Below are 9234 nucleotides of genomic sequence, written 5' to 3' on the forward strand. Positions count from 1 at the left end.
ACCTAGTACCAGCCTTACATGGGGTCCTGGAACTCTATGGAGACATCTTTGATTACTAGTTGGGTCATGCCTCTTCCAACCTGTACTCTAGCAAATTATAAAGTAACTGAGATTTCAAAGGTGGTAAAAAATTTTTAAAGTGCTTAATGAACTTTTGTGTAGCAGAAATAATACAAGAATTAACAGTCAAAAGACCCAGATTCTTGTCCTAGTTCAGGTACTTCCTGTGTGATTTTGGTCAAGGGTCATAGTCCCCAAACTCTGGAGCCTATGGCCCTCTCTGAGACCCATAAGTCTCACTTGCAGCAGACTGCTTTTACTTTGAGCACTGGGCTTGCCCTGCCTTTGAATTTCCTAGAAACATATAAAACCCATGCTTGTACTCCCAATTTACAGAGGGCTTTTGTGAGGATCACTTGAGATCAATGTCAATGTAAGCAAACTCATAATGGGAAAGGAGGGGGGTGAAAGCGGACTCTTCCCACCAAGAGGTCCCAGCTCGAGGCTCAAAGACCTGGTTTGATGCTAGGGGACCCTGGCCTTTAAAAGAGTAGATCAGGCTCCTCCTCATACTCTCTGGTTTATTATGCTTCCAACCCAAAGCTCTGGGGGAAAAAAAACTCTTGAAACTCCACTTTGGCTCATATCTAGATTAGCAAAAGAGATGATCAGATTCCCTTCTCGATTCAATGTATGAAGTAGTGAGGTCCCCTCTGCCTTGCCTCAATGGAATTTTGCAGGACAGGCTGCTTGAGTCCCAACATGCTTGAGAGAAGGGAAGAGAGAGAGTTACAGTGGAAATGATCCTTCCTTGTAAAGACTATTGTCAGCAGTTCTTCCTACACTGTGGACAATCCATTTTGGCATGGTTCCTCCATCACGGGATTCAAAGGATCAACTATACCCTTCAGCAATGACTAGGAACATGTGTTGTGGCTAGCCAAGAAAATTAAATCAACTCCATTTTTGTCCATGGTTCCTCTATCTCACCCCTGACCCTATTTGTATTGCAATGCTGACCCTGTCTGCCATTACTACCCAAACAGCAAGGATGGGCCTATCTATTAGGTTGGGGTTGGAAAAGATAACTAACCTGAAGAAGAGCCCTTCTTATTACTAGACCCAGTGATGGGCTCTGTTTAATCAAGGGATAAAATATCCCCTATTCCCTCCCTGGAAGCCCCCAGTAATAAGCCCTGTCCAATCCAGAGGCATCTCATACCCAATTCACCTCCTGCCTCTCCTTCAGAGTGGAAATGGGTGGTATCCCTTGGTGGCAAGTGCAACAAACCCTTGTTGGTTCCCAAATTTCGAGTTTAGGGTTTAGTTTTGGTTTTAGTTCTGGTTCTAGTTTGTTCTGTCACCGACAATTTTACCAACAAAAATTCACCAATTTTACCAATTGGACACGGCCTTATTGTGGGGCCATCAAAGAGGGCAAGGATACATATTCCACTCCATGGAAAATGCTCCATCCAGAGCACATGTGGACCAAGAAGTAGCCTTGGCACATGCTCAACTCCATAAAAAGTATTCCAAAGAGTAGATGAAGGGAGGAGCTCCTTGGATGACTCCAATGTATCTGCAAAGTGCTTTACAGCCTTTAAAATGCTACGTAAATGTCAATTATTATTATTACTGTGTATGACTGCAGCTTAGACTAGAGAAGTACTGAGAAGTTCACCATGAAAGGATTGAATGCCAGATGACTTTTTTTTTTTTTTTGGCAATTCATGAAAACTGTCCTTGAAGAAAATATGAAGAGAAAGCTAGGAGTGGCCACACTGATGAATCTTGAATGACTTGAAGTATTCAAGTTGAGTTCTGCATGCTTTTTCATAAGATTCAGAACATGAAGACACCTCAGAGAGCATCAAACCCAAACACCTCATACAGATGGATAAATTGAGGTTCAGGTGAGAGGATGTCACTTGTCTAAAACCATAGGTAATATCCAAGCTGGGATTTGACCCCAGGTCTTTGTATTCCAAATCTGGTGCTCTGTCCAACATACCAGGCTGCCCATGTTGATATGAAAGCTTTGGAGAAAGTAATATGGGTTAACCCAGTAGGATTTCCTGGAGAACCATGACACTAGGGTTAGCTACTTATACTCCATGCTGTCTTATACTCTTGAATCCTTCACTCTTCCCCCAGTCCCAACCTTGTGCTATCACTGCTCATATCTCACCAAACTTCAGTCTGAATGACTCTCACTATTCACCTCCTCTACTCCAATTCACATGCTGCTGAACAGAGCTAGAGGAAGTCACACAACCATGCTGACTTTGTGCCTTATAAATTCATGTTATTCAACTTCAACTGAGACCTCACTACTACAAGGCAATCCTTTCATTCCTCTGTAATTGATTCCCAATCTCATTACCCAGGGAAGCTATTCCAAACTTTCTCTTCCTTCCATGTTCTATGTTTTCTGGGCTGGTTTCCCTTTAAGGGAGCTGTGAAGCTCTTCTCAAGACCATCATTGGAAAGGCTTTCTCACTAGCTAAGACATAGAAGACCTATAGTATAGGTCTTATACTATAGGAAGTCTGTGTCAGAGGTTTTAGTAGAATTCTCATTGCCCTGTGGGAATAGCTTTCCAAACTAGAGTGGCCAGTTGTTGTGGGGAATGTGGAAGTGGAATAGTCATTTAATCTGAATTTTTTTATCTTTTTTAACCTTAGGAATTATATCCTTTTATCTTTGTTATTAGTAAAGTCTTTTTTTGCTACATTTTATGGTCCATGTGTGTTTTATTGCATTCTAACTCCAAGCCTGAATCACTAGACTGGCCCGAGTTAGGACTGAGCCAGAATATTCAAGGGGTTCTTTAGACTTAAATTCATTCTTTGTTAAATTCAGTTCACTTTGTAATTAAATTCACTTTGTGGTTAAATTCATCGTTGAAGTGGGGAGAGGGTGATGTGAAAGAAACAGAACCTTAAGTGACTGGATGGCCAAGATAGAGGACTCTGGTATCTTGTGATCTCAGTGTTCTTAGTGGGATGCGGGGAGTCCTCTCAGCTGGGTAGGGAGGAAGCTTTCTTTCACTTTGCAGGGTTAACATGATGGATGCTTAAGGAACTTGAAAGTAAAAATAGATCAAAATCAACTATTTCTTGGTTCTTATTATGGTGACTTTAGAAAAAGTGGATTGGTGACATAAGGAAAGTTAAGAATAAATTGTCCTTGTATATTGGACAATTAGAAGTAGAGATGAATGAGCATTTCATCTTTAAAGAATATACATTTTCTAGATTTAGTCATAGTATGGATGAAAAGGGCAATGAAAGGGGTGGGTACTGATAGGCTACAGATGAGAAGCATGATGTCTAACACAGAGGTTTTTTTGGAGAATATGTTAAACCCTGCTGATATTAGGGCTAGAAGGGAAGAGAGTAGGAGGAAGAGTGAAGATGAAGACTAGGAACCAGGATTGGGGTGAAGAGAGCCTTAGCCCGATCCCATTAGAATCCCAGGTAGACTACCTTCCAGGTTTGTCTTCCAATATGGGGCAGTCACAGAGTGGCTGGGCTTTCACCTAGAAGGAACTAGGAAGGTCACAAGAGAAGTTTAAACAGCGACCTAATTAATCATCAGAAGAATGGCTAACTCTCTAATGGCTGAATCTCTCTAATGAAGAGTTTTTGTCAGTAGTAAAGTTCCATGAGCTTAGAGAATTATGGAGAATTTTCTTCTGTAAAATTAGGCTAACCAGATAAAGGCCCCAGATGGGGACTGCTCTTTGTCCCATTGTATAGGGAGTTGGGCACACTTGGCCCATAAAAATGAATTTCTTCTGTGTCTTATTCCTTGAGAAGGGATAGCAACATTTTGATAACGTTTTAGATTATTGCTCTTCACTCATTTTTCAGTTGTGTCCTACTCTTTGTGACCCCATTTGGGTTCAGCAGAGATATTGGAGTGGTTTGCCATTTTCTTCTCCAGCTCATTTTATAGATGAGGAGACTGAGGCAAACGGGATAAAGTGACTCTCCCAGAGTCACACAGCCAGTAAGTATCTGAGTCTGAGGCTGAATTTGAACTCAGGAAAATGAATCTACTTGACTCCAAGCCTGGCATTCCGCATTATGGCACCACCTAGTTGCCCCTCCAATTCCAGTAGTCAGTTTCTACTATACCATACTTCCTATGAGCAGCCTTCAATCAGATCCCACCTTTTGGGCAAAGTCTTATCTGAATGCCATCAGAATCTAGTTATGGGTTTTATCTATTAGACAACTATGTGGTCCTGGGCAAATCAGTCGGTGAGAAAATTGAGGAAGCCTCAGCAGCTTTCCAGGTAAATGGGAATATCTACATAAAGAGGTGATCTGGAAATAAAAAGAGGAGGAATGATATCTGCTGCCATGTTAGATGGGTGATCGTACCTTTTTCTTTAAGGAGCTTTGGGCGTGGCTTTTGAATAGTGAAGTTAACAAGATGATAGATGGTCAGTCTAGAGGAGTGTTAGTAAAACTGTATTGTGACATCCAGGACCCAGGAAGTAAAAGTCCCACTCTGCCCAAATCTCTGAAACCCTCTACCCTACTTGGTCAGAACCTCACCATCAGAGCTCCCTAGGTTTTCTATTCAAGGAACACAAATCGTTGCATCTAAGGACCAATTAAGGGACCAATGAGATGAATTCCTCCAGGTTGAGGGCCAAGGTTTCCCTGGAACTTAGACTATTCTAACCCTAGGACCACAGCAGGATTGGAAACTATTTGTCCAAAGCATTGGGGCTTAGAAAACAGAGGGGTGGTGTTGTCACATATTTAAAAGCCTTCTAGATCCCAGCACCCAGGTTACCATTATATTAAAGGACCCTCAGTAGATCCATAGGGATAGCCCAGTTTTCATAAGAGGTTTTATGGGGAAGAAGACCAAAGGAAGGAGTATCTTTGCTCAAGTGGAGGTGGTTTCAGTAGCTAATCAAGGAAGACATATAATGGGCAGCACAGTGCCTGGCATATAGTAGGGCCTTAGCAAGTACTTGCTGATTGATGAATATTCTGAGTTTGGGTTAGTCGGTGCTTGCACAGATCTTTATGGCAGCTTCCATGTGGATCATTGTGGGTAAAATGGAAGCCCCTAGAGTTACCCTAACCAACCTCTGTAATAAATATTAAGTAATATTGGGTCCCAGGTTTGAGGAGTGAATGAAATTTCCTCCCTCATAATGGAGATGAAGGAGGTTGGAGTATTTTGCTATAAAAAAACTCCCCTTATAATAATCCAGTATGGCTGGTAATGAAGCCAGATGGCACTTGGCAACTTAAAGTAGATTATTAAAATATGGATAAAATTGCTATGCTGATTTTTGTGACCATTCTTGACTTTGTCCACGTGATAAACTGGGTATCCCAGGTCCCAGGTAAGTGCTATGGAGTTAGAAATCTCACCAATGTTTTCTTCTCTATCCCTGTGGCTGAAACCTGTCAGGATCAGTAAGGAGGTATTCAGTATCCTTTCATTATCCTTCTTTGGGGATATTTGAAGAAATTGTTGGAGAATTTAGAACTAAAAGAATTCAGAATGAGACCACTAAAAATATACGTATTTCTCAGAGGTATCACATAACACCAGCACTAAATAAATCCTTTATAGGCCATAAAACAATAAATTTAGTAGTAAATAGAATCATGGTGAATAAGAATTCACATGGTAGAAAAGGGATATTTTAACTGACTTGAAGATAATCTTGAGTCCCAGGATGAAGGAACCAAGGGTAACCCCTCAGCAAAAGTCTCTGAAGGGACCAAAATGTATTACCATTCCCCACTGAGTTTCCTAGGGAGGGATAGATTTTGGCTAGCCGGTTAGCCCCTACTAAGGAAACAGCAATATCTCATGCATCTCAGCATCAACTCTTATCCCAGGACAGGTTACATGCAAGAGGCCTATGACCTCTCAGCTTCTATGATACAAGTGACCAGAACTTGTGATGGGGCTTGGCAATGGTGTAGGAGATATCTGCTGCTAATTTGATGCTGTTAATACTGCCACTGGCCATCAGAGTTGTTTTTACATCAGGAGATCTACTCTGAATTGCCCCTAACATTAACTCTACTGTATGAGTTGTACCTTTGAGAAGATTGTATTGTTTTGTGTTTTTATTATTTCTGTTAAGCTTCTCCTCTGGTGCTAGTTATGACGTGATTGTTTTAAGGTTATTTTAGTGATGTAATATCTCCTAGAAAATTTTTGGGACCTCAACAGCAAGGGGTGGGATTTGGTAGGATCAGGTCTCTGTTTTTGTAGTCAGGTCTGGTTTCCCTTTAAGAGGATTAGGAAGCTATTGTCACTGTCATCATTAGCTTAGCTTCCTTGCCACCCAAGGCATGAAAGGTCCACCCCCAGGCTAGCTTATTAGGGCCTATCAGGAATTGTTGCAGATAGCTATCATGATGAATATAGAGGTCAAAGGGAGTATCTCTTTTATCTGAATGATTCTTTTTTGACCCTAAGAATTATATCATTTTTACCAAGTTGTTTACCATTTGTTATTGCTAAAGTCATTTTTACTACATTTTATGGTCCGTGAGTGTTTTATTGTATTCTAACCCTGAGCCTAAATCACTGGACTAGCCTGAGTTAGGCCTGGCCCAGTATATTCTTTAAGTCTCTCACACTTCCGCCCACCCCTACTCCCTCTCTCTTAGCTTTCTCACTTTTCCTCTTACTTTAGTTTTTTTTTTGAGGTAATCAGAGTTAAGTGACTTGCCCAGGGTCACACAGCTAATAAGTGTCTAAGGCTGGATTTGAACTCAGGTCTTCCTGACTCCATGGATGATGCTCTATTCATTGGGCCACCTACCTGCCCCTGCCTCTTACTTTCGTAAGAAAATTGAGGGACACTTGATACTTACTAACTGTGTGACCCTGGGCAAGTCACTTAACCCCAATTGCCTCACAAAAAAGAGGAAATTGAGGCCATTTAACCTGGGCACCCTCTTCTCCTCTTCTCTTCATCTCAAAACCCCAGTCTTTCTTCTTTCCCAATCTCTGATAATGAAGTGGCCCTTCTCCTTGCCCTTGATCCAAGAGTGTGCTGGTAAATGTTTAACAACTGGCTTTCCAAGACATACTTTTAAGTTTAATCCACATTATTAAAATTTTCTCTATCACTTTCTTAAGTCTAGAAATCAACAAAACAATAAATCAAGGTAATATGCAACAGTTTCTGGGGTATAAATACACTGCAATTTTAATAATTGGCTTAGATGCCAGTAAGAACTGGTTCCTCCTGACTTGATTCCATCATTTCTCATCTTCTCCAGAATATTGCAACCTCAATCATTACCCACATCTTTCATTTTTAACCCCTACCAATCTACTGGTTCCTTCCCTACTCCCTTCAAACACCATCAATCTCCCAATCCTTAAAAGAAGCCTTTATTAGACCTTACCAATCCCTCAAGCTATCATCCATGTATCTCCTCTGTTTCTCAGCAAAAATCCTAGATAAAGTTGTCTCCATTCATTGTCTCCCCTTATTCCCTCTTCAACCACCTCAACCTCATCACTCCACTGAAATTGCTCCCTCCAAAGTTACCAAGTCTTTTTTTTAACTGTTTTTTTATTAATTTATTTTGATTTATCAATAATCACTTCCATATGCTTTTGAATTTAAAAATTTTCTCCCCCTTCCTCCCCATCACCCTCCCCAAGACGGTGTACAATCTGATAGAGGCTATACATTTACATTCCTATTAAACATATTTTCACATTAGTGATGTTGTAAGTAAAAATTAAAACCAATAAGAGGAACCATCAGAAAGAGGAAACAAAACTCAACAGAAGAGAAAAAAAAATAGCAATTCAACTTCCATAGTTCTTTCTTTGGATGTGGATAGCATTTTCCATCACGAGGCCTCTGGGGATGTCTTAGATCCTTGTATTGCTGGGAAGGGCTAAGTTTACCAATAGTGGTCATCATACAACATGGCTGTTATTGTGTACAATGTTTTCTTGGTTCTGCTCACTTCACTCAGCATTAGACCATACAAGTCTTTTCAGGTTTTTGTGAAGTCAACCTGTTCATCATTTCTTATAGCACAATAGTATTCCGTTACATTCATATACTACAACTTGCTCAGCCATTCCCCAATTGATGGGCATCCTCTCAATTTCCAATTCTTTACCACCACAAAAAGAGCTGCTATGAATATTTTTGTACATGTGGGGTCCTTTTCCCATTTGTATGATCTCTTTGGGATATAGCCCTAGAGGTGTTATTGCTGAGTCAAAGGGTATGCACATTTTTATAGCTCTTTGGGCATAGTTCCAAACTGCTCTCCAAAATGGTTGAAAAGTTACCAACTCTTTTTTTTAATTAATAAATTTATTTATTTTTAGTTTTCAACATTTACTTCCACAAGATTTTGAGCTCCAAATTTTCACCACATCTCACCCTCCCCCCACCCCAAGATGGAATGCATTCTGAATACCCTTTCCCCTAGTCTGCCTTCCCTTCTATCTCTCCCACCCTTCTCTTATCCTCTTCCCCTTCTATTTTCCTGTAGGGCAGGATAGATTTCTGTACCCCATTTCCTGTATTTCTTATTTCCCAGTTGCATGTGAAAAAAATTTTTTTTAAACATGTGTTTTTAAAACTTTGGGTTCCAAATTTTCTCCCTTCCTCCCTCCCCACCCACCCTCATTGAAAAAGTAAGCAACTCAATATAGGTTATATATGTGCATTTATGCAAAACACTTCCATAGCAGACATGCTATGAAAAACTAACTCTATTTCCCTTAATCCTATCCTGCCCTCCCCCATTTATTCTATTCTTTCTTTTGACCCTGTCCCTCCTCAAAAGTATTTGCTTCTGATTACCCCCTTTCCCAATCTGCCCTCCTCTCTATCATCCCCCTACTCTCTTCTCCCCTTTCCCCCCCTATTTTCCTGTAGGGTAAGACAGATTTCCATACCCAATTGAGTGTGTATGTTATTCCCTCCTTAAGTCAAATCCTATTAGAATAAGATTCACTCATTCCCTCTCACCTTCCCTTATTTCCCCTCCACTATAAGAGCCTTTTCTTTTCTGTTTTTTTGTGAGATAATTTACCCTGTTTTACCTCTCCCTTTCTCCTTCTCCTAGTATCATCCTCTCTCACCCCTTAATTTTATTCTCCAGATATGACCCCTTCATCTTCAACTCACCCTGTGCCCTCTATCTATCTATCTATCTATCTATCTATCTATCTATCTATCTATCTATCTAT

This window comes from Vombatus ursinus, unplaced genomic scaffold, assembly GCF_900497805.2.
Source record: "Vombatus ursinus unplaced genomic scaffold, bare-nosed wombat genome assembly UNPS02014801.1, whole genome shotgun sequence".
Lineage (NCBI taxonomy): Eukaryota > Metazoa > Chordata > Mammalia > Diprotodontia > Vombatidae > Vombatus > Vombatus ursinus.